This window comes from Mytilus galloprovincialis, chromosome 2, assembly GCF_965363235.1.
Source record: "Mytilus galloprovincialis chromosome 2, xbMytGall1.hap1.1, whole genome shotgun sequence".
Lineage (NCBI taxonomy): Eukaryota > Metazoa > Mollusca > Bivalvia > Mytilida > Mytilidae > Mytilus > Mytilus galloprovincialis.
Window position 1 is genome coordinate 110558708 of NC_134839.1, and position 27998 is coordinate 110586705.

General features: G+C 33.1%; 1 long non-coding RNA gene across 1 annotated transcript; it reads left to right on the plus strand.

Moving 5' to 3' along the window:
• The first annotated feature begins 1134 nt into the window (after nt 1-1134).
• Nucleotides 1135-27985, plus strand: LOC143065361 (uncharacterized). Its single transcript, XR_012975456.1, has 4 exons — nt 1135-1246; nt 17103-17254; nt 19470-19602; nt 27822-27985. It is a non-coding gene; the product is annotated as an uncharacterized LOC143065361 (long non-coding RNA).
• Nucleotides 27986-27998: the final 13 nt, after the last annotated feature.

The window sequence follows — 27998 nt, forward strand, 5'->3', positions numbered from 1 at the left end:
TAACCAAACCCAGAACTGTTCAATGAAAATATTTCATAAAGGTGGCGCACAGGCACTTGTCTCAGAAAAAAATTCCTATATACCTCAATATGTTATACTAAGGTATATCTGTGAGGTGGCGCTAAAATCTCAACTTGTAGTTTTGAAATTTTGCTAAAATGTCCTGTGACTGTAAAAAGAGAGTAGTTGTTTGTTATCAGGTTTTAGCAAGTTTTTATTGAAAAAGATGAGCTAAGAGTAACAATTAAGAGCTCTGCTTGTGATTAGAACAATCATTGTTGAAGTACGGCTGTGGAATATAAGATAAAACTATGCCCAAAAAGTCATGACATCACACATTTAGTTATGTTTACCAACATGGTAAAAGAGTATCCAAAGCAAACTGCGACATTTCAACAAATTAAAGATATAATTTAGATTACTTGCCAAGCAAAATGTATCAATAAAGAAACAATTGGTTCGCAATTCAAAAACAGCAATACTTATTGCAGTGAATGATCATTCAAAAGAAAAGATATGAGTTTTTGTTTCGATTAGAAAATGTACCTTTAAGAACATCCTGAAAGTTTCTATATATAGAAGTAGTGAATACGAAAAAAAACAACAATAAAATGTCTGCCGAAATTTTCTGATGAGATTCTGGACTTTGGACAGGTAGGGAAAAGCACGAAAATATCCGTGTCAAAGTTAAAAAAAAAAAAATACAGCACATCACAAGTATACTTTCTTAAGAAAACAAAACGACAGTCGTAATAATACAAAGCAGTCAAGAAGGAACAATTTCATACATAATTCGACATTTCGTCGGAACAAACGTTTGTCTTTCTTCCTAATCAACATCCCATTCTGCAACAATTGAAACTGAATAACTATACTGGTGTGTATCTGAACGGGGCTCTAGTCGAGGGAACATGTCTCTGGTGGTTTTGTTATATAGCTACATGTATTAAAGAAAGAAAGAAATAGTACAAGGGTTGTATAAACTATACTCCAGAACAACAAAAAATCAGTTCCTAATGACAATTTGAAAACGTGTGATATTGTTAATGTAAATTATCTCGATTATGACCACAATATAAATGATATAGACTTTATACTATATCATCAGATAACTTCTGTCGGCATTACATAACAAACGTCAACAATCTATATGTAATCTCAACACCGATCTGAATTGTAGACCTATGTAATGATGTCGGATCTAAATATTTGGCTTTACCTATTAGTCGCTTTGTCTTTTAGTAATGTAAGTAAAATTACATGGTTCGTTGAAATGCATATTGAATTAATATAGTTAAGTGCCCAGATACTGTTTGCGACATAAGATAAGACATGTGTTGAACGTTTTATGGAAAGTCGTATTGACCAAATTTTACTTTTCAGTTTCTTTATAAAAGTAAGAAGACGTGGTTTGATTGTCATTGAGACACTCTGCAAAGAGACCAAATGACACAAACATTAACAGCTAAAGGTCACTGTACGGCCTTCACCAATGAGAAAAGCACATACCGCATAGTCAGCTATAAAAGGCCCCAAAACGACAAATGTAAAACAATTCAAACGATGAAACTAAGGGCCTAATTTAAGTGCAAAATAAAAAAACGAAAAACGAATATATTAGATAGCAACAAACGATGACCACTGAATTACAGGCTCTTGACTTGAGATATATGGCAGAGACGAATTTTGAGCCCCCCCCCCCTTCTCCCTTTTCTTGGGAAAACATTGGTTGATTATATAGGGAATCACTGAAGCATGACCGGAACGGACACCCACTTAGACAGTCAGTGGGCCCCCACTCATGAAAGTTTCTGAATCCAACGTGTTTGTTTGTAGGTGTATGCAGCCGTTACTTGGATTGTTGTGTGTATATTCGTCTGTCTTGTAGATTTTTAAGATGTGGTGTGATTGCCCCTGAGAAAACTATCCAACAAAGTTCAAATGATGTTGTTGTTATTAATCAATAATCCCCGTACGGCCATCCCCAATTACATGAAGAAAACCCCATACCATATTGTCGGCTAGTAAAGGCACCGACATCAAATGTGATTCATTTTAAACGAGAAAACGGGACTGCTAATTAAGAACAATACAATTTACGAAAAAGACATATGACAGACATGAACTAAGACTAACAAGATCTTGACTGTAGACAGTTTTTACTGTTCTGAAACTATTTATTTTATTTGTATCTGAGTAAATTAAGGGAGATGTGTAAACGTAAATGGGTCCGCGACCCCCTCCTTACCCTACCATCTAGAGTTGATAAATGCGCATACATGTAGTATAAGCATAGTTTTTAAATTGAATTTACATCAAATGAGTAAAGAACTAAAGTTCTATGTTTCGGCTCAGAACTTTTTCATAGACTAAAAAATCATCTTGCTTCACTTCTGCTAGTTTTTCTAATACCCGTTTCATTATGTACGTGACGACATATACAGTAAAAGAAAAATCAATTATAAAATAAAATTGAGAATGGAAATGGGGAATGTGTAAAAGAGACAACAACCCGACCGTAGAAAAAACAACAGCAGAAGGTCACTAACAGGTCTTCAATGTAGCGAGACATTCCCGCACCCGGAGGCGTCCTTCAGCTGGCCCCTAAACAAATATATACTAGTATCAGTGATAATGAACGCCATACTAATTTCCTAATTGTACACAAGAAACTAAAATTAAAAAAATACAAGACTAACATAGGCCAGAGGCTCCTGACTTGGGACCGGCGCAAAAATGCGGCGGGGTTAAACATGTTTATGAGATCTCAACCCTCCCCCTATACCTCTAGCCAATGTAGAAGAGTAAATGCATAACAATACGCACATTTAAAATTCAATTCAATAGAAGTCCGAGTCTGATGTCAGAAGATGTAACCAAAGAAAATAAACAAAATGACAATAATACATAAATAACAACAGACTACTAGCAGTTAACTGACATGCCAGCTCCAGACTTCAATTAAACTGATTGAAAGATTATGGTTTCATCATATGAATATCAGGCACAATCCTTCCCGTTAGGGGTTTAGTATCATATCATCATAAAATATATGAGAAGAACATATCCCGTGTCATGCAACAACTGGTTTTTTAATACATGTGTTTAGTTCCGATGCAAAGACCCTATAAGTGAATCAATATTAACGCCAAAATAAGCAATCTTTAGTGACCTGACAACAGTATCGTAACTATATCCCTTCTTGATAAGTCTATTTAAAGGTTTTGTTAGTTTCTGAGGTGAATACTGACATTGTTGTGCTTTATAAAGAATAGTTCCATAAAAAATTGGATGTGAAATACCTGAACGTATAAGAAGTCTGCATGTTGAGCTATTTTTACGAATGATGTCCTTATACCGATGATAAAATTTAGTAAATGTTTTGACTAGTTTGTGATATCGAAAACCCTGGTGTAATAATTTTTCAGCAATACATAAATTTCTCTCGTTAAAATTTAAAACATTGTAACATACACGAGCGAATCGTACAAGTTGAGATATATAAACACCGTAAGATGGTGACAATGGAACGTCACCATCTAAAAATGGATAATTAACGATAGGAAATGAAAAATCATCTCTTTTATCATAAATGTTAGTATTAAGCTTTCCGATAGTGATATAGATATCAAGATCGAGGAAAGGGCAGTGGTCATTGTTAGTATTAGCTTTATTTAAGTAAGTTCAACAGGATAAATTTCTTTGGAATACATACTGAAGTCGTCATTATTGAGAGCCAAAATGTCATAAGACCATGATAGACCAAGGACAATGAATTGAATTAACATCAAATAATTTAAGGCAATGCTCAAGTTTTACATAGACTCAAAATAATTAAAATAAAACATTTTGTCTCACTTCTGTTGATTTTTCTAATAACTGTAACGTTCTAATGTACTTAAATTTTAACAATAAAAGACAAAAACGATAGGACAGTCAGTATAATGGATTAAACATAGCTGAGAGGGTGATAGAGCCGATTGGTATCCCTCGAAAAAAGTATTGTCAGTCTTGGCTTCGCCTCAGTTGCCAATTCTATCTCGGGGTAACAATCTGCTCTATCACCTTACTACTGGAGCGATTAACGACCGTGACTGGCTACACAGTCGGGATTATCTCAGCTATGTGTTATTTAGTTAATGGTAGACAAATATTTGAATGGCATCCGCTCGAGCAGGACAGCGAATTAAATTTACATCACTGATTACAAAGATACCAAATGACACAGAAATTAACAACTATAGGTCACAGTACGACCTTCAACAATGAACAAATCCCACACTGCATAATCAGGTATAAAAGGCCCCTAAATGTAAAACAAGAAAACTAGCGGCCTTATAATGTATCATGTACAAAATAATGGACGGAAAACAAATATATAACACAGCAATTTACCCGCTGAACTACAGACTCCTGACTTGGGACTAGCACATGCAAAATATGGCGGGGATATAAATGTATACGGGCACCCAACCCTCTCCCAACTTGTGACAGTAGTGTAACAGCACAACATAGGAACAATCTATAAAATTCGGTCGAAAAAGACTTTACGCATCAGATGGACACAAATAGAAATAAATCTAACAAAAACACAGAGTAATCATGGCTGGGTGCTTGTACACCACAACAACAAAAAGTACATATGTGAGAGTACTCGCAGTTTCTGACAACTAGTTCAAAGCCAATATAACAATTAATAAAAAAAAATCATGCATCTAAGACTAAATCATGAATTAGTTCACATCTTACATCAAATGTTCTCAGAGTAAAGGCGTCATAAAGAGTCATGACCTTGTGCACTACCAAAATACAGTAATCGACAGATTGTAGATATAAGCATGCATATGGATATAATGATAATATTTAGTTTGATTTCAATTTACTGATAACAAAATCAATATTAATACCAATAAAAAATAGTCAAATATCTAATTACAGTGTTGAATTGGTATTTACCTTTTAGAATAGGTTTATACAAAAAGTCGACAAGTTAAGCAGGATCGTTTTTAAATTTCATTGCACTGTAAACAACATCTCCGTAAAAGTGAAAAGGTAGTAAAGGTTTTAAATAATTTTTGGTAACGAAATCTTTGACCTAATGATTAACCAATAATACAAAGAATTAGACTAAAAGAATGGATAAAATAACAGAAATGCAACATAATATTTTTACAAGAAACACATTTTTCGGACAATTTAATAGATAAAGAATTTACGGGCGAATTATATGATAGTTTCGGAAGCACACAATCAAGAGGTGTTTCGATTTATATCAACCAAAAAAATAAGCTTGATTTCATAGATAAATATGTAGATCAAGACGGAAGAATTGTTTTAATCAACATAGAAATTGATAAAAATATATTTACTTTGTAAACCTGTATGCCCCATACACATGTAAAGATAGAAATATATTCTTTAAAAAGCTTTAAGTGTCATTGAAAATATAGTCTTGGTATAATTATCATTGGAAGTGATATGAAATGAAACGCAGAAAAAGTAATAGAAAAGATCAACAAAAAATAAAAAATAAGACAAATGGGCTAAAAACTCTTATAAAAAACTAAAGGTTATAGATATATGCAGAGCAATAAATCCAAATAAAACGCAATATACCTGGAGAAGAAAAAATAATGAAGTAGCTAGTAGAATTGATTATTTTCTAGTTAGTAAAAATGTGAGACCAAGGGTACTCAGCACTGATATACGACCTGCTACAATTCAATATACAGATCACTTAGCACTTAAAATTAATCATTGTCAAAGGAACAAATGAAAGTGATATTTCAAATGTGAATAATTAAGAAATAAAAAAAAGCCTAGCAATTATGTGGGATCTCTTTAAAATAGAAGTAAGAGAGAAACTATAAAACATTGTTAATTAAAAGCTAAAAATATAAGAGATGAAATTGAAAAATTAGAACAAAAATTTAAAGTATTGAATGAAATTCATGATAACAACCTTGAAGGAAAAAATAATAATTTGCCAAACATAATATATTCAATAGATAAAACAGAAGAAACGCTACAAACTTAAATGGATAAAAGAGGGCGAAAAAATACAAAATATTTCTTGGGATTAGAAAAATCCAGACAAACAAGGAAACAAATAACTGCTTTTAGGGACAGTGAAGGAGAAATAACAGTAGATCAAGGCAAAATATTAGAAACGGGGAGAAATTATCATGTCAATTTATATACGTCAACTAACCCTGAATTAAGAGAAATTGAAAATTATATTGAAAAAACTAAAATGAATTACAAACTAACAACACATGAAAGCAATGAAATTGACGGCAACCTGACAATAGAGGAATGTACAAAATCTGTCTTTAAAATGAAACTTTATATTCCGCTATATAGATGACGTTCTTTCACTAAACAATTCAAAATTTGGTGACTATGTGTAACGCATCTATCCCATCGAATTGGAGATAAAGGATACTACAGGTACAGTTAAGTCGGCTTCATATCTTGACTTACATCTAGAAATTGACAATGAGGGTCGGTTGAAAACAAAACTTTACGACAAAAGAGATGATTTCAGCTTTCCAATTGTGAACTTTCCATTTCTAAGTAGCAACATTCCAGTAGCACCTGCATGCGGGGTATATATATCTCCCAATTGATACGATATTCCCGTGCTTGTATTTCCTATCATGATTTTTTTGATAGAGGGTTACTGCTTACAAGGAAGCTATTAAACCAAGAGTTCCAAATGGTGAAGTTGAAATCATTCCTTCGTAAATTTTACGGACGCCATCACGAGTTGGTTGACCGTTATGGAATAACCGTTTCACAAATGATATCGGATATGTTCCTTACGTCGTAACTACGATCCCCTTCCCTTTCATGAATGTGACCTACCGAATTAGACTATTTACCGGATTTGTAATCACATAAGCAACACGACGGGTGCCACATGTGGAGCAGGATCTGCTTACCCTTCCGGAGCACCTGAGATCACCCCTAGTTTTTGGTGGGGTTCGTGTTGTTTATTCTTTGGTTTTCTATGTTGTGTCATGTGTACTATTGTTTTTCTGTTTGTCTTTTTCATTTTTAGCCATGGCGTTGTCAGTTTGTTTTGGATTTATGAGTTTGACTGTCCCTTTGGTATCTTTCGTCCCTCTTTTAATGAAGCACCGGGTATTGATGGTCTCCCAATTGAATTTTATAGAGCTTTCTGGTCCAACTTACAAAACTTTGCTGTAGATGTCTTTAAAATCATTGCTATGAAAAGAAAGAATTGACAAATTCTCAGAAACTAGGATTAATTACCCATATATACAAGGAAAATGGCCCATTAAATTCAGATAATTATAGACCAATTACCTTATTAAATGTAGATACCAAAATGTTAGCATATTCTCTTGAATAAAGACTCTTACCAATATTGCATAAAATCATTCATAATGATCTAAACGGTTATGTAAGAAACTGATATATTGGATTTAATATTAGACAAATACAAGATATAATAGATTATTCGGAAAGATTCAATGTAGATGGAGCAATCCTATTTTTAGACTTCACAAAGGCATTTGACTCGCTAGAATAGGAATTTATGTATTGTTCTTAATTTTCGTTATTGCTGTTAAAATTTTAGCTCGTAGATTAAGACAAAATAAAATAATTAAAGGTTTTCAAATTAAACTAGATAATAGAACCCATACCTTAAAATAAAGCAAGCTTGCAGACGACACGACTTTATTTTTAAATTCAAAACAAGAAGTGTCATTAACTTTAAATATTATAGAAATTTAAAGTCCTGCAAAGATAAGGAAAACATTTAGTTTACACAAGAACCTATAAAAGATTTGGGAATATACTTTGGACTTAATAAAATTAGTGTAAAAAATTAAACTTGCAACGACAATACAAAAATTCTGAAAAAATAATTAAAGACTGGAATAAAATAAATTTAACTATGTTAGGTATTAAGATAACTCTTGTTAAATCAATAATCTTGCCGAATATCACTTATGTTGCATCTGTAACCGAAAATGATACAGAATACCTAGCAAAATTAAAAAAAAATAATATATAGTTTTATATGGAATAATAAACCAGAAAAAAATAAAAGAGATATAATAAGTAAAAATTACCATGATGGCGGGCTTAAAATGATAAACATAGATAAATAGCTAGAAGGATAAATATTAGTTAGGTAAAAAAAACTCATTGATAACGAAAATCTATCACCCAATTGGAAAGTCTTACCTAAATTTTATTCTGATGAATGTGAATAAGAACTCCTTATATTTAAAATGAACTTCAACAATATCAATTTGGTCAATAAACTGAAAGAATTAATTCCACAATTTTACTTAGGAATAATCATATCATGGATAAATTCCAAATTTGAAAAAGAATCAGATGAACTATCATATAAACTTAGACAGCAGCTTAAAAGAGGCAATAAAAATATCAAATTAAACGGTAAATGTCTCATTTTCAAAAACTGGATAAACAGTTAAATTCTATTTGTAATTGACATAATTGATAATAAAGTAAAATTTAATCAAAATATGATTTTAGATAAACTATCCTGCCATGCTAATTGGTTTTCTGAATATTCTAAATTGATGAAAGCAATACCAAAAACAGTGGTTACAAGAGCTAACTGAAGAAGAATCAGTTAAAACAAAAGTTGCTATTGACTCCGAATATAAATTTAAAGATAGAAAAGGAAAAATGGTATCATTTAAAAACAATTCTTCCAGAGACATTTACAACTTCCTCTTAAATAGATATTATGAAAACCCAATAGGATTTCTAAAATGGGACAACATGTTTATTTTAGAAAACAACACAAGCAAAAGACAACAAATGCTGAACTATATCTTTTACTATATACAAGATAATAAATTCAAAATGTTATGATGGAAATTTCTGCACTACAGTTTACCAACAAAACAATTACTTTTCTCTTGGAAAATAACTGAAACTCCGCTATGTAATATTTGTGATGCCATCGAAGATTATGAGCACTTTTTTTTGACATGCAAATATCTGAAATCATTTTGGAATCAAATAGTTACCTAAATACATCCTGTTAGAAAGATGCATGGTTCCGTCTTCAGGTGAATCCTCGACTGTTTCGGCGCAGTCCACTACAATCTCCAGAGGTGCGCCGACTGGGGTGATCAAGTCCCAGCCCGAAACCACATGGCTATCCATCCCTGCCTCTACACTTTACTAATTCCACTGTTCAGACCTTTTCCTCCACAACCAAATTGATAACGTTTCTGCATCTTTGCACATGCTACCAATCAGCTTACTTCTTTCCCCTCCAACAATACCAAGTGCCCTTATTGCTCCCCCATAGACTTCCAATAAACCTTTTGCTCCCCACTTCCACTGGAAATAACCAAACCCTCCATCCATTGTCTCCACATTCTGCAAGTAGGTCTTGATATTTCAATCTCTTTCTTTCGTTGGCATCTTCTATTATTTCTTCCCATGACACGGTTAGATCCAGCAAGATTGCCTGTTTTGTTGACCAAATGACGATGTCAGGTCTCTGGTTTGTTACTGCAATCTGTGGCGGGAACTTCTGGTCCAGAGCCACCAACATTTGCCAAGCAGTTGCTGTTCCCAGTAAACCACCTCCTTCCACACTCTTTTTCTGTCCTTTTTCTCCTTCCTTAACAAAATTGACAAAAGTAAGGCCTTACTTGTTTTTCCTTGGCTGCCTGATGTTTCTATCTAGGATGTCTGCTAGTGTCCCTAATACCTTGTCTTGTCGCCATGTATACCTCCCGTCTTTCAAAGCACTCGAGCATGAAGATAATATATGCTCCAAGTTTGCTGTATTACTGCAAAGAACACACTTTGGGTCATCTATCAATCCCCATATTGCTAGATTTGTTCGGCTTGGCAAAACATTATATACTGACTTCAGCTTGAAGTGCAACCTATGTGACTCCATCTTCCAGATCTCATTCCATCCTAACTTGTGCTGCCTTGCTCCTTCCTAGTTTAACCAGCTTCCTTGTTTCTTCATACTCACTACCTTTACCATTATACTTTCTTCTTCCATTGATCGTACCCCTTTCAGTACGAGGTGTCTTCTTTCCTCCGTTGTTGCTGTTCTCCATTTTGCTGTATGTGTAACATCTAGCCCCTGTCTTCCAACTGCAACTCTACCAACTATCTCACTGTGTTTTAATCGTGACTCAGCATCTTCTATTGTCTTCTTTGTCGACCACTTCCTTCCAGTTCTTATTTCTACTTTTGCTGACCGTTCTTTCTCATCCCTGCTGTTAGATGTTGTCTAATCTTGGTCACCTTGAATTCCTCAGTGATTGACTTGATTGGTAGCTGTAAATTACTTCCTAAACTGTATAGGCACACACTGCTAAAACTGCGTGGTACTCCAAGCCATCTACGTAAGTACCTGTTTGCTATTCTTTCCATTCCCTCTACCGTTGTCATTGGTACATCATACACAAGAAGTAACCACAGCAGCCGAGGCAATTTCCATGATGGTTAATCCATGCCTTGTATTTTCCTGATAATCCGCTCTTATCTACTGCCTTTAACAAGTCGTCCAACTGCTTATATGTATCTTCCACATTCAACTTATCTAATAAGGTGTTGTTGAACCATTTTCCGAGGCACTTAATTGGCTTCTCTGAGACTGTTGGTATTATCTTGTCACCTATCTTAAACCTTCCTCCTTAACTTTACCATTCTTCACCACCAAACTTCGGGATTTGCTTTACTTTCATTCTTGCCCAGGTGATCATCTTATCAAGCTCTTGTAGTGTACATCTGGATTCAATCACTGTCTTTGTGCGTATTGTCATATCATCCATGAATGCCCTTCCTGGTGGTTGCTGTACTCTTTACTTCATCCATGGCCATCTGCTCTTCTTCTCTACTGACTTCACAATCATATTCATTGCTGCTGAGAAAAGGATGACAGATATCATGCATCCTGTCACTATTCCCACTTCTAAGCGTTGCCATGGTGTTGTATAATCTCCAACGGTAAATCTCAGCTGTAGATTGTTGAAATACTCTTTTATCAGCTCTCTTATTCCGTCAGGTACATGGTATCTTTCCAGCATCAGCTCAACTAACTTGTGTGATACTGTCCCATATGCATTCGCTTAATCCAACCAGACGACTGCGAGCTCTCCCTTTGAATCTTTCGCTTCTCGAGTTATCTGTCACAATACGCTCGTGTGTTCAATACAGCCTGATACACCTGTTACCCCACCTTTCTGTACTGCAATGTCAATGTAGTCGTTGCTCAGCATGTAGTTTGTCATCCTTTTGGCAAGAATAGCGTGAAATATCTTTCCTTCCACATTTAAGGGAGTTCGCTTCTCAGTTTCAGAGTAATTAACTTTTCAAAACATTAGTTTACATTGATAGGGAATTAATAAAGGAATTCAAAGAGCAAAAAAAGTATATAGGTCACCGTGCTTGCTTTCGAGATATAAGCAATTGAAATTTTGACGGGAAAATATTCTCTTTTGACTTTTCATAGCTTTATCATTGACAGGTTGAAGTTCTTAAAAACTGTTAAAAAGTAATTAAAATTGTATAAGACTTTTACAGATGGCTTATCATTATACATGTAAAAGATTTACAAAAAAAAATGGGGGTCACCGGGCAAATTTTTTCAAGGCATTCAAATGGATAAAACCAGAGGATTCCGAAAATCTGACAAAAAATCCAAAACATGACAAGCCAGCTTCCTTAACAGTGAGATTGTTCTAAACTGTTTCAATGTCTCTCACTTTTCTTCCTTTGGTATAAAGCACCCTTCTGCCTTGTGTCAACTCTCTGCTAGTCGACGTCTTCTCCTAATGACCCTTATCAGTTTCCATAAACCTCCTGTAATTCTCTGATAGTTCTTGTATACTTTATATGGGACTCCATTTGGAGCTTGTGCTGATGCTGCTCTTCCTTTCTTGATAACATCTACTACCTCTTTCAACTTTGGTGGTGATTCATCAAAAGCCTGCCCTGGATCTTATGGGCGTATTAGTTGTTCTATCTCCGGTAGGTCTTCTTCCCTTTTTGGATCACTGTGCATTTCTCTTAGATATATTTCTACTTCCTCTTTACTAGCTTTCAGTTTTCTTGAACCTTTCTTCCCCAACAATCTTGATGTAAATTGAGCTCTTGCTTTCTCCCTCTTCTTTCTCCTTTTCCTTGTTCTCTCTGCTCTCCTTATGATCTTAAGGTTCTTCCTGGTGGTGTCCTCGAGTTCAGATAATGCTGGTTTTTCATCCTCTGATGCCTGATTATATCTTTTCTTTAGTTGCCTTAGGTCTTTCCTCATCTTTTCTATCTTAGTTTCTCGTCTGTTCTTTTGACCCTCTCGCCTCACCACCTCTTTCTCATCTGCACCAAATCTGTCCATACCAATGTTGTAAATAAATGATGTCATCGATTCTATCTTCCTGTCTATTTTACCTGCTAATGTTGTGTTCAAAATTGCATCCACATCCTCATTAAACTGTTTCCCTTCACTTTTACTTTTATTGTTGGGCCATTTTACTCTTTTTCTTCTTATGTTGTTCTTGCTTGGGTCTGATATTCTTTTTAGCTCTTGTGGCCGTCTGTTGATGTCTAAACCCTCTTGTTCCTGTTGATTACTCTCTACCATGCTGTCCACCTCATTGTATAACACATGGAGTCTGTGGTACGGTGGTTTTTATCCTGAACCACCTCCTCCTCCGTCTCACCAGGCAGCCCTGTGCGTTGTGTTACGCTCTGATTTGCCTTGCATTTCATCTTTCCCATATGTATCTTCAGACCACGTTGGTTCTTGCAAACTTTCCCACAGATGCATACATTTCCGTTGTTTAATTTCGTAGTCCTTGGTCGGTCCTGTGTCTTTTCCGGTGTTACCAATCCTGTAGGTTGCTCATCCTCCCCCGCTCTCACACAACCTTGGGGGTATCTTATCATATATCGTTCAATAGCTGGAGAAAAATGGGTTCTTCCTCACAGAAGATGTGCTTTGGCCTGCCAAGTCTCTGCGACCCTTGATCCCAGTCTCTCCTGAAATTCTCCTGTCACTCCAAGTTGTCACTGTTCTGTTCTGAGTTGTCATCCAGACCTTTCTAAAACTTTTACTTGATAAACTTAATATAGGACATCATATAATATCAATTAGTTCACTTTTGTACGGATACAAAATAAACGATACAAGTTATTAAATATTAATGATTTAATAACAATTATAATTTTTACTATATACAAAGGATACTATATATCCTAACAAAAAACAAAACAAATTAATGTGTCTGAAATTTTTAAAAAGGAATTTCCTCAATATCATGAAATATTGATAAATAAAGAAGGCAAATATGAAAAAGTCCATTATCTGGTTGCAGCAAAAATTTAATTAGTTTCATTAATTAGAGTTTATAATAAAGCATGTTATCTTATTTCTATTCAGTTGCATGTATGTCATTATTACTATATATATTTTGCACTAACAAGTACTAACCTTATCACTGAAATACTATATACGAACGTTAACTAGGACGGGATAAGGTACCGGTACTTAAAGTATCTCTAACAAATGTAAAATTCAAATAAAATAATATAACCCTTAAAAAAAGTAATACATAGATTACGTTCATCCACGTTTCCTTGAATGTGACTAACCTAATTAAATGTATCGCCAGTTTTGTAATTATATGAGCAACATGACAGGAACCATATGTGGAGCAGGATCTTCTTAACATTTCGAAGCAACAGTTTGAGTGGGGTCCGTGTTGTTCAGTTTTTAGTTTTGTAGAATGTTAAAAATCTTTTCATTGTTTTTCGTTTTTCGTTTGTTTTTGCCATGGCATCGTCTGACTTATGATAGATATAAGAAGATGTGGTATGAGTGCCAATGATACAATTGTTCATCCAAGTCACACTTTATAAAGGAAAACCATTATAGGTCAAATTACGGTCTTCAACACGGAACCTTCCATTTCATACCGAACAACAAGCTGTCCTTTTTGGTATATTTTGCCTCTTTTTAATCACTTACTGTAAACCAACTTATTTTCGCGAGCGATTTATTTTCACGACTTTCGCGAGTAGAAAAATAACGCGAATATAAATCGTCGCGAATATGTAACACTTGGATCTTTCCTTACTGAACTACATCATATAAATTAGAAATTCGCGAAATTAAGTAGCCGCGAAGTGGACTTTAAATGGCAATACGCGAAATAAAGTATCCGCGAAAATAAGTTGGTTTACAGTATTGTTTCAACATGAGCAAAATGACGGATGGAACATGTTGAGCAGGATATGCTTGCCCTTCAGGAGTATATGGTATCATCCAGTTAGTTTTCTATGTTGTAGTTTATAGAGTGTTGTTATCCTTTTGCAGCTTTTCATGTTTTTGTTATGAGTCTTGACATTCCTTTGTTAACTTTCGCCTCTCTTTTACACAAAAAATAAAAATGTAAAACACAAACACCACAAAGACAGGTGAACATTGTTAAAACATACCTTTCTTAAACTTGTTCCATTTCATGTTTTATTTTGAGACTACGCTAAATGTTCACATATGAAGATTGTAAGAATTTCTGAAAATTACCGTTGTGCTTAATTAATTTTGGGGGAATAGGACATACTTCTTTATTCAATCAAGGGCCGACATGATAATGAAATATGTAAACCTCTGTTATATAGATTAGATAACTGATACATATTATAACTTAACATACTCGTTACAATTCAATATCGGTCAATAATTTCAGCAGTCATCCTTATGCTATGGTGTACTGACAAGGTCAGAGATAGTCAAATGACGAGTTTAAACAAATATGTATTCAAACATTATATTAAATGAATATTTATTATTGATGTTCCAAGAAAGTTGAAATAAGTATCGAAGGTTTTGGTTGAGACCTATAAGGATTGAACGAGTTATCCTGGAGGTCATTAATGAGTATAAGAGCCATGTCTAAAAATGAAAAAGACTAACAAACAATTAATAGTACACATGACACAACATAGAAAACTAAAGACTAAGCAAAACGAACCCCGCCAAAAAACGGGGGGTTATCTCAGGTGCTCCGGAATGGTAAGCAGATCCTGCTCCACATATGTCACATATGACACCCGTAGTGTTGATATTGTTATTACAAACCCTGCATATAGTCTAATTTGGTAGGTCACATTCGTGAAAAGGCAATGAGATTTTTATATATCCCAACGATTCGCTCGTGTATGTAACAACGTTTTAGATTTTAGCGAAAGAAATGTATGTATTACTGAAAAATTATTAAACCAGGGTTTTCGATATCATAAACTAGTACTTTTCTACATTGGCTAGAGGTATAGAGGGAGGGTTGAGATCTCATAAACAAATCAAATCATATATATTTTGTTACTAATCAAAGCGCCCACAAGGAGCAGAACAATCAACATTAATTACATACAAATGATTACATGTAATTCAATATGATTAAGACACAATGTTATAAAAAAGTAGAAAAATACAACAAACACAGGGTTTAATAAATATATAACTAGGTAAGAAAAGGGGTGTCACTGGGCATTACAATATCTATATATCATTTAAGGAAACTTTCCTATATGAGGATAACTTTTCCAATAATTCACCGAGTTTCTGGAGTATGAAAATATCTTCAGAAGACATTAGCCAAATAAATTGTGATTTAATATCTAAACCACAAAAATTTGTAAACCGTTGTTTTCTTTCATTTAAAAAGTTGATTCTTATTATTTCCATACAAAAGCAGTGATATTAAATTTGGCAAAAGAAAAAGAAAAGCAATTAAGATTTCATTCTAAATCTATAGCAGTATAAAACATCTTCTAAAAGTGTTACTGCATCTGGTGAATGACAATTTATTTACACATGACACAATAGAATTATCCATTGTTTACAAACTTATCAGCCTTACACCAAGATGTCGTTAAATGAAATCGGATACCCTGTATTCATCATGCATTTCAGTAATATATGAGCAAATAGTTGTAAAAACTCACCTCCTCCTAAATTATTGATATCTATCAATCTGCATTGACAATAGATTTATAATAGGCATATCTGTTATGTAGAAAAAGTGGTCAGATCACAACACAAATCAAATACTGTCTAAAAGATTAGCAAAAACAGTTGGAAAACATATGAAATGATATCATTATTTTCACATAAACATTTTCGAGAACACTAGATTCAAGCTAGTAGCCTTTTGCCATTTAATTATATTTTTCTAGAAGGCACAGTTTTAATGAGTTTTTTTCCCTTATGTTTACAACAGCCATATAATGTAAGTGTAATATATATCATTTAGAATAGAATAAATAGTTTGAAGGCTTACATCTACTGCATATAGAATAATTATATTTTTGTTTTTCATACTAACTTCACGAGCAAAACTATAAAGCAAGCCCGCAAAGTATTTAATTGTTCAAACCTACATTTAGACAAAGGATCGAACCAAAGGCAAAGTCTAAACAATTGTTTGTCATTGAAGATGGATTGAATAATTTACTAGTATACAATATATTTCTGATAATTCATATATCCCTCATCATAGAAGTGAGACAGTGGAGGTAACTCTCTGCTTTCTTGATTTTTACGCATGCGCCGTAGTAGAAACTCAAGATTGATATTGTTAAAAAATGTCTGTTTTCCAAAGGACAGACACACATAGAGATGCCCGACAAGTGACCACAGAATTGTATCACTTGCATCATTTCTCATTGACAATACATTACATTAGGGTTTCTTGAACCTGCCTGTGTTGCAAAGAAGAAAAATCTTGACAGGGAGTAATGTCTTCATTCAGCTTTCTTTTGAAACCTTTCAATGTCTTTTACTTTTCATCAGTATGTTGAATACACACGATTTAGGTTGACCGTACGTAGTAAATTCCTTTTTATTCCACAGCCTATATTGGACATAGTTTTTATACGACAAGACAAGACCAGTAATATGATTGGTTCAAACCTTTAGAGATAGTTATATGAAGTGGTATTTTCTATCTCCTACTATAGAGAATCACAAACTGATTCTGTATACAATTTCAATCTAGGTGTTTGCTAGACATATATGTATTTAACACTATTAATTTAGCTTTTCCTTTACTTAGGTTCATGGTGAAAGCAACACAATACTGGGCATACATTTATCTGATCTCACAACAGACAACAAATTGAAAAATGGACAATGTTGTCAAGGTGCTACTCCAGTCAAACGTGAATGTTCAAAACCCTGTCATATTCTAATGACACTGTGTTATGGGTAAGCCTTTATTTAGTTAATTTTTCATTATATTTTTAGAAAATTCAAATATGTTTGGGAGTGTACTAGTTTAAAATTGATTGAGCACTTAAATTAATTTTGAGCGGGGTGCCCGGCCTTCTTATGGAGTTTCATTTATTGTTAATCTATACTTTTTACCGGATCCAACATCAGTTTTGTCTTATTTCTGGCCCTGCAGCCCACCTTTTTTTCAATCCTGGACCAGCATCTAAAACAAATGGTTCGACATTATGATCAGTATCCTAGAAAATCAGAGTTTAAATTATTACTGTTTTGATAAACTACAAAAGACAAATTGCTCTTCAGCGTTGTAATAACATAAACAATGCAATCAAACATGGTTGTTTTATTATATGAACAGAATCAGAATAATTTATTATAGTGTCACATACCAATATAAAACACAATGAATACATAATTACATAATATGCAATTAAAAATTAAATATTGCAGTTAAAATATTGGTACCCAGCCAAATTACTGACTTATGAGACACTTAAAAAATATAACACATATTATAAAACAATTAAAACTAATGTTCTAAAATATTACTACACACAGTAAACAGTCACTTCTAAATTTTGATAAAACACGTCTGTGCTGCCTATAACGAACTAATTTTACATATGAACTAAATTCCCTATAAATACGTTATTTTTTACTATCACATTCATTTCTGAACAAGTGTCAATAGTATGTGCGTATGTTTGTTGGTGTTTAAATAAACAAGCGATGTATTTTTCTTAGTGTTCTATGTTAACCTGTGTTCCACAGTAACAACCATCGTATAAATTAATGCTTTACAAAACACTCAAACCTGGCAGTGTAATATAAATTATGTTTATTGAAGAGACACTATTTTTATTGACTACTATATGATTGTGTTACAATATAGTCCACACTTATTTTTTTAAACTTGCATGTTCCGACTTGGTGCAGAAAATAAACTTGAGTTGTGTTCATTTATTCTTTCTGTGAAAATGCTTTCTTCCTAGACTCTTAAAAATCCAAGAAAAAGTTTTTTTAACATTATTTTAACCAAAATAAAAATAATTAAAACAAGTTGGTAAATCTCATTCGATTTCTGATTATCACGATTTAACATGACAAAGATGTTGCCAAACCTTTTTTTTCAAAGTGTTTAACATGTGTATATTTTTTTGGTATTAAAATGAACAGTATTGTAATTGCCATTAACTTAAATTAAGAAATTAACTAAAGAATTATAAAAGTTGAAAATCGAATCAGCATTGTCCTTCACATGAACAAATACATGCATAAACACATGTACAAAATTAATGACTAATTGAACTCAGAACTCTTTAGAAGGCAGTACTGATGGGTAAAAATAGGTCAACTCCACTTATATGTAACACTATATTGAAGGCATAAAATTTTTATATATTCCTATGTGATTTCTTTTATTTGGAAATCTGGATTAAACTGTTTGGTTCAAATGTGAATAAGATGTTTAACCTCTTTTTTGACATGTTTAACACTATGCCTGTATGTTGCTTCGATAATTCTTTAATTGTGTTGACATCATCTTTAAGTTACCTTATATAAATAGTAAATAACAAAAAAAAAAGTAAATCATTATAGGTCAAAGTATGGCCCTTCAACACCGAGCCTTGGCTCACACCAAACACCAAGCTATAAAGGTTCCCAAAAATTAATTGTGTATAATCTTTCAAAACAAATGCAGCGGGTTTTAACGTTTTTATGGGTACCAATCTTCACCCTTACCTGAAACAATAGTGTAACATCATAATATAGAGTCACACTATAAAATATCAATTGAAATGGCATAACACAATAAAAAGACATATTAACACAAACAAAAGACTATACACTGAACCAATAAATTTGATCTATGACACACTGTCAATACAAAATTAATAAAATGTGATGTAAAACAATATTAGAAAGACAATCAAAACCTTGGACAACATGCCTCAAAATAAAAAAAATGAACAGGTAAATCAAAATACTTTTTTGCAAAATAAATAATTTTGTTGTTTATAGTATGAGAACAGTTCATATGTAGATGTGGGTTGTCTGTTTACAATTCAAATGTGAAGTTGAATAGCAACAAAATCCATGCATTCAAAAAAATTTACTTTTTGCAATGTTATTTCGTAAGAGTAAGAAAACAATTAATACTGTTCTGACTTATATCATTTCATTATGTAAGGTCCTTTTCTTCGAAATGTTTATATGGATCTACAAGTTTAACGTTGACGCCAAGTCCACATAGAAAGGCTTCATTTGGAGAGAATCTGGGAAATACAACAAATCCGGTAATATTACAATTGGTAGGATTGAAAGTAAGTATTGTTTAATTTATGTCTTAGATACCTCCTAGTACTACTTGTATATTTTGCAATTAGAAAATGATAATTTAGGAATGACAGTAATATTTTTTCTGTCTATGAAGAAATAACAAAAAATGTGGTACACACTGAATAACCCGCGTCATTTCATATAGAATTAAATTCATAACAGTGTGGCTATGGACATTGATTGGCGCACTTTAATATCCCATTGACTGGGACAGATTAGGTGAACGTTCGTCTATAACGCCCATTGCTCACGACGTCCTTAACATAAACATTTAAACCGTGGGGTCACCAAAGGTTCTCAACGCCTATAGAAAATAATTCGAAATACTAATCAGGAATTTGTGTTTTGATTTATATTGATTAATTAAACGTCCTTTACTTGTGTTTTTGTTATGTTTCGACAATCAATTTTCATAATAAGATATCGCAAAGCCATGTTCTTTCAGAAAAAAGAATGACTTACTGGCTTTAAAAGTTGCAATGCATGTATTGATTGATTATCTTTTTCGGATGTCAAAGCGATTTAACAATTGTGATTGTCGAGTTATGTAATCTTTTAACTTTTATCTGGTCTAATTTTATTTCAGAACGAATGCATAATCCACTTTCAAAATTTGTGCAAATACGAAACATAAAGACAAAATATACTTCTGCCCTGTCTTTTTCGTACTTGAAAGTTATTGGATAGTAAGAAAGCTATTTGGATTAAACCTTGTGAAATTTGCATGCATTTACGTTATTGTATTGACAAAATGTATCATTTGGTGTATATAGGAAACTTAAACCGTTCTTCTATACTGCTACTATGGGGGCTACTATACTTGTGAAAAACACTTGGCAACAGAAACGCATTCATCTTATCTATATCAAAAAATCGACCAAATTTACATAGAAATGGACGTCTTCGTGCATTTGTGATCGCAAATAAAATATGTTCCGGACCTTATGAGTATTTGGACCATACGCGCATGACCATACCCGTCATTCGCGTACGGTCGGACCATACGTGTATGGTTGGACCATATTAGTATACCCTTATGGTCATGATATATGTGTATGGTCCAAATACTCATATGGTCCGGAACACATACATGATATTCTGTGTGTTGTCGGTCGTCTATTAATTTTTTTCTTTTGTTGATGCATTTGACGTCTTTCTGTGAGTGATTATTTGTTCATGACTTAAAACTTACTTGCAAATAATTTAAAACCAAGACTTGATTTATAAAAATGTCCAAACAAACCATGATTTTTTTTAAAACATACATCACATCCATTGCAAAAGGCTAAAATTCGCCAGGTCTTTAATTTCAACTAAGTGAGTTGACTAAATTAAAGTTGCGGACCATTTTCCAATTTCCATGCGGTATCCCTATTTTTTTCCCGCTCATCTTTTATGTTTGTTTTTTCCATGCCATGACCTCTTGGAGCTTTCATTCTATAAAGTGTGTATTTTGCTAATGGTCGAAGGCCATACGGGGACCTATAGCTTGATAACGCCTGTTGGTCCCTGGAAAGAATGTGTCTGATTGTCTATCACACTACATATTCTTATTTTAACATGCAGTTATATCTATGATAAGAATGAAAATTGAATTGTCATTGAGACAAAAACCCAACCAAAGAGCAAAAAAAAGAAGACAAAAAAGCCCAAGGCAACATGTAGATCTTTCGTATCAAGGGAATTGCTATAAATATATTTGTTTCAGGTTAATAGTATTAGGCCATACTCAAGTTATAAAATAGATCTTGTCGTCAACTTTTGCAACCAGCTTCTATGTTTCTATAATGCACTGTTCATCTTTTTTGGGCTTCGACTTTTCCATTGGACTGACAATTTTGTTTTCGACTATTTTAAAAAGATGCATTTTTTTACAAAATCATACAAGTAAGGAGTCTCTGGCCTTTGGTAGTGTTGTAAGTTAATTAATGTTTGTTTATTTATTTGTTTAGGAAATAAGTATGACGTACATTTTCACTGAACTAGGACACTTTTTATAATAGTTTTTCAATATCGCTCGGGCAAAAATAATCACGAATATAATGCCTACCCATGTTAAAACTACAATAAAGTATAGTTTGCATCAATTATTTCTTGAACCTACCATTTTTTTTTTTTGTCTGTGTTGGATTTGTGTGGCATTAAAAAAAACGAGTATAAACTACACAGTGCAGCTTCCAACAAGAATACAAGATTTATTGATTTTAAAAGTGCGACCAAAATTAAAAATTTGCTCGCAGCGGAAAAATTCAACAGTTTGATTTTCATTGAAATAAAATAATTGTTATGATTTACACACCGTTACTTTTTCCAATATAAATATTCGAACTATTTTGTTTGTTGTTTCCTTTATAAATTTACATCATTTTTAAAAAGACCACGTGTCTTCGATATATAGAAGACTATAAAAGCCATGTTCATTATCTTTCTTCTGCTGTAAGTTTAATTTAGTTATTTTGTGTCATAATTGCCATCTCGTATATTTTAAATTTGAATAAAGAAGATTCAGGTTGTCTTATACGTCAATGATACACACAAAAAAACGATAACAAATAAAATTAGGTGCAACATTCATTCTCCATGAGAAGAACACATCACATGGATGTAATTTTTGTAAGAAAAATACCAATTTCGTGAGAAGTTGTGTGTTGGACTTGAAGAGCCAAGTCAAACTGACAAATATCTGAATGAACGAATCGATTTATGGTATATAAAAAAAACCAAAGCCCACATGGTTAGCATTGAATAAATAGAAGGCCACTCTTAAATGATCACACCGTAGAAGTTTTTGTTCTCTTAATCAATAAGATATTTTCTGAAATAACGCGGGTCCCCATTGACTTAAAAGTTTTTTTGGTATTTTTTACCATGAATAAACTCTTTTTTTATTATTATTATTTATTGATATCAGCTATGGACATTAATATTCTTCAAAGTGAAACTGTTGTAAGTGATGGTATAACAGTTATTTAAAATAAATTCCTTAAATGATTTGTGAAAAGAAAGTTTCATTTTATGTATCAAAATGTGTAACAAATGATTATTTAAATCCCCACTTGAAGGCCTCCGATAGACTGAGTGAGCATAAAATCATCGCCCACGACAAACAAGTTATAGGTAAACTTTTCAGTACAATTACTTATAAGCGTTTTACTGTCGACCACACTGTTATGAATTTCATACTAATTAATTTAATTGGAGTTAATCATGAAAAAACGTTGATGATGTCAAGGTCACATGATAAAATTATGTATATGAGCTGATAAACAAAACGACATCAGCCAATCAGAAGACGCGTTACATCCAAAATAAAATTATTCGTTTTTTTTTAAATTCTATTAGTCAAAGAATTTGAATGAATTGACACTACAAAAAGTAAATACATTTTTTTAAACAATGCATATGTACACTTCTCATTGCTACTTGCATGCACATTGTTTAAACTGTAATTTACGACTAGGATACATAAATTACAGGCTTCGGTATACTAAATATTACGAAACATAATATTTTAAAGATTTTTATGTTGACTGACGCTTGTTCTCAATGTTTCCAGTCAACAAAAAATCAATATATATTTACCTGTTTCCGTTGAATTTTCATTAACAATTGTTGTGCCGTGAAAAGAACGCATAAACGTAAATTGTCAACAAATAACCGTATACTCTATCAGGTCATTGCTTTAAGTACAATTCAAAATGATCTTGATTAATTAATCCTAATTTGAAATTATAACAACGAAATAGGGATCATTGTAGAGCATTGTCGAACCTACTATTTTATACTCCAGACACAAAATAGAATAAAAAAAAAATAATTATGACCTCATCAATAATAATCCATGTTAACACATTAGTGTTGACTACTAGGCCGGTGATGTCTTCGGTGAGGAAACCTCAACCAGCAGTTGCATCAACTCAGTGGATGTAAATAAGCTCATTATAGATATCAGGTTAAATTGTATGAATTAATTGTATAATATTGTTTCGTGAATAAAAAGACTCCTAAAAAGTTAATCACAAAAATACTGAACTCAGAGGAAAAATCCAATCGGAAAGTCCATCATCACATGGCAAAATCAAATGACAAAACACATCAAAAACAAATGGAGAAGAACTGTCATATTCCTGACTTGGTACAGGCATTTTCAAATGTAGAAAATGCTGGATTAAACCTGGTTTTATCGCGCTAAACCTCTCCCTTTGATGACAGTCTCATCAAATTCCGTTATATTTACAATGATGCGTGAACTTAACAGACATAATAATCAAAATACGTTCATTTTCCTTGCTGAATATCATTGACATTTCTTCACAGTTATGAAATGTTTTCTTTCTACCTAGGCGATTTTGTAACCCTTGACATAAATGATGCTTTAAAAACTCATTAACGATACCATTTTTTTGTACAAAATTGTATATACAAAAATTGATAGACAAGTACAAGATATATAACTTGAAATAAAGAGTTTCAAAATAGTCATAGCAACTCCAATTGCCTGGAATAGCTCAGCTCACTGTACCGTCTGTCCGTTATTGGTACTGTAAGGGTTTGAGTATCTAACTGCTAAATGCATAAAGTGTTCATGGACATTTCTTTCGGGTTCTTTTACCGCTGGTTTTAAGTTTGTATACGTTTAATTGTGGAGTTAATTACTTTTTAAGTGTCAAAAAATTGTTGAAAATACCTGATAAATTACATGCTCATATTGGTGATTTGGAATCTGTTCAAAACTTTCATTTTTCTACCCTACATGGTATATACCACTTTGTCTCAAAATCTTTTTAAGAAAAATGCACACACTTCATTAAATTGGCATTTTAAAAGTCAGAATGCAAATATATGTTAAAATCTTCAAACTCTTTTAGTTTATTTTTAGCTCACCTGACCTGAAAGTCCTTTGTTTATTTATATATTATTGTCATTTTGCGTAGTTTTTTTGTTACCTATTCTGACATCAGACTCGGACTTTTAAAACATCGTTTTACTGAGTGTTTGTTTATTCATCATTGTCTAGATGTATAGAGGGATGATCTCACAAAACATGGATCACCCCGCCGCATTTTTGCTCCTGTCCAAAGGAACCTCTGACCTTTGTTAATATTGTATGATACTTTAAATTTGTTTATATGTTTTGGAGATAAGTATGACGTCCATTTTCACTGAACTAGCACACCTTTTTATTTAGGGGCCATCTGAGGCCCACTTCCGTGTTCGGGATTTTCTCGCTGCATGAGAGACCCATTGATGGCCTTTGGTGTTATGCGCTCTTTGGTCGGGTTTTGTGTCTCTGTGAAAAAGTCCCAATTTCCATTCTTAATTCTATTTAATTTTATCTTTATACCTTTACAGGTTATACTGTACAAATTCATATTAGTTAAGAGTGCGCTCAGATTTCACAATCAAATCAAGGGCATTTAAATATGATCAAAAAGACATGATCAAATATGTTTTAAACGAATTTTCGGGCACATTCTTTTTTCATTGTTAACTTAAAGTTGTTTTTTACAGTGTTATGCTATTACGTCATATCTAAACTTAATTATACAGTCGCATGTCTGAAAAAATACCCTATAAGTTAGACTTTGTAAATACAGCTGTTTCACAAACCACGCCTATTTTTGAGATAAAATTCATAGATATTTTGTTTTGTTTACATACTACGTATGTATGTATGTATGTATGTATATCAAAGAGATATCAGTAGATTAATCTCCAGGTCAAAGGAGGGGGAAACTCTGACTAACCGAGGCCTCTTAAAGTACCCATTGTAGATAAAACTCCGGTAGGGGTACCAAAGATGTGTGTGAAATGGGGAACATCACCCTTTTGATGTACTGATATTTATAGCATCCCGAGTCAGAATCAAACTCGGGACCTTCAGCACTGTAGCCATTAGTCTTAACCACTAGACCATGAATTCACACAATAAGTGTTAATAAACATAAATAGCAACTGCCTTGAATTCTGAGGAAGACCCAAAGTGAAGAGAGGGGTAGTATAGAATTTTAGTATACGTTTATATCTTCAAAAGTTTTGGGAATATGAATGTTGAAAATTTGCCGCACAGCCAACAAGTTTTTTAAATACCCTTGAAACAATAAATAGTGCATATGACCTTTTCTATTCTAGGATATCATTTTTACGAATCTTAACACAAATGAGGTACAGTTTAAGCAGTAAAAGAAGTTCTTATAAGAAATTGTATTGTCTAGATTTTCATAAATGATTTTACCTATGCACCTTTACGAATGACTTACTTACTATGTACATTAATGTAGAGAGCGTACGTGTGCTCATTTGAAGAATTGTCAGATGTTTAACATGAATTTTAGTCAGCATTACATTCAAGTTGTATTGAATGGGTTTTTATGAGTAATGACATCAAAACTGCGGTATGTTAAGCTTGAACTAAAAATCTATCATTTATCTTTAATTTTTAGAAAACTTTTCCATAGATTCTTTAAAAGACTAACAAAATATTATAGAAATCACTTTTACTGCACCAGACCCGAAATTTGACAGTTACAATTTCTTAGTGCTACTCCAGGCCATAAAATTTGAAAATCCAAATATTATTGAAACATTGAAAAAGATTTATACATAATGTCCTGTACCATGTCAGGAATATGACATTTGTTATTTAATAGTTCGTTTCTATGTATGTTGCATTGTTGTTTGTATTTTGTTGCAGTTCAGTATTCTGTTGTTTCGTTGTTTCCCCCTTATAATTGATGGGTTTCCCTCGGTTATAGTTTGTAACCTTGATTTATTTTCTCTCGATCGATTTGTGACCTTTGAACAGCGGTATTTTACTGTTGCCTTTTTTTTTATCAATTTTTGTTAGGCCATCTAAATATGATAAAAAAAAGATTATTTGAATTACATCTAAGAGCGTTAGGTACATTTGCAAAGATTTTGCCTGCTTCATTTTCATTTTAACTCCTATAATTATGATTAGCTCACCTTGCCCGAAGGGCCAAGTGAGCTTTTCTCATCACTTGGCGTCCGTAGTCCGTCGTCGTTAACTTTTACAAAAATCTTCTTCTCTGAGACTACTGGACCAAATTCAACCAAACTTGGCCACAATCATTATTTGGGTATTCAGTTTAAAAATTGTGTCCGGTGACCCGGCCAACCAACCAAGATTACCGCCATAGCTAAAAATAGAACATAGGGTTAAAATGTAGATTTTGGCTTATAACTCTGCAACCAAAGCATTTAGAGCTATACTGACATAAATAAAATTGTTCAGCAAGTCATGATCTATCTGCCCTGAAATTTTCAGATGAATCGGACAATCGGTTGTTGGGTTGCTGTCCCTGAATTGGTAATTTTTAGGAAATTTTGCCGTTTTTGGTTATTATCTTGAATATTATTATAGATAGAGATACACTGTAATCAGCAATAATGTTCAACAAAGATAGATCTACAAATAAGTCAACATGATCAATATGGTCAGTTGACCCCTTAAGGAGTTATTGCCCTTTTCAATCATTTTTTACCAATTTTTCGTAAATTTTTGTAATCTTTTACAAAAATCTTCTCCTCTGAAACTGCTGGACCAAATTTAATCAAACTCAGCCACAATCATTATTAGGGTATTTAGTTTTGTGTGCGGTGACCCAGCCAACTAACTCTGATGGCCGCCATGGCTAAAAATAGAACATAGAGGTAAAATGTAGATTTTGGCTTATAACTCTGAAATAAAAGCATTTAGAGCAAATCTGACAAGCGGTTTAATAATTTATCAAGTCAATATATATCTGCCCTGAAGTTTTCAGATAAACTTGACAAATGGTTGTTGGTCAGTTGATCCCTCAAGGAGTAATTGCCCTTTATAATCAATTTTAAACAATTTTCATTAATTTGGTAAATTTTTGTAAATTTTTACAAAATATTTTCCTCTGTACCGAAATGGCCACGTTTATTATAGAAAGAGAAAATGGTAAGTAGCAAGAATGTTCAGTAAAGTAAGATCTACAAACACATCACTATCACCAAAACACAATTTTGTCATGAATCCATCTATGTAAATTGTTTTATATGCACATAGACCAAGCAACAAGGGCTCTTTAGAGCCTCTAGTTATTATTGGGACCTTAAACAGCATAATGTCAAAAAAGGAATGTTATCAATCAATAATATGCTAGCTGACTTATAAAATATTCATAAATATCTAGATTCAACTTTGTTTTTTTAGTCTTACTACAGTGGACATATATATGCTTACGATATGTATCAAAATACAAAAAACTTGATATTCGACACACAAATGCCGTTCTCGACTTCCGGGACCAATTTCCAACAAACTTATGAAGGATCCAAGTGGACACAACTGATAGTTCCGGTTTCACCAACAGTTCATTTCAGGTATATT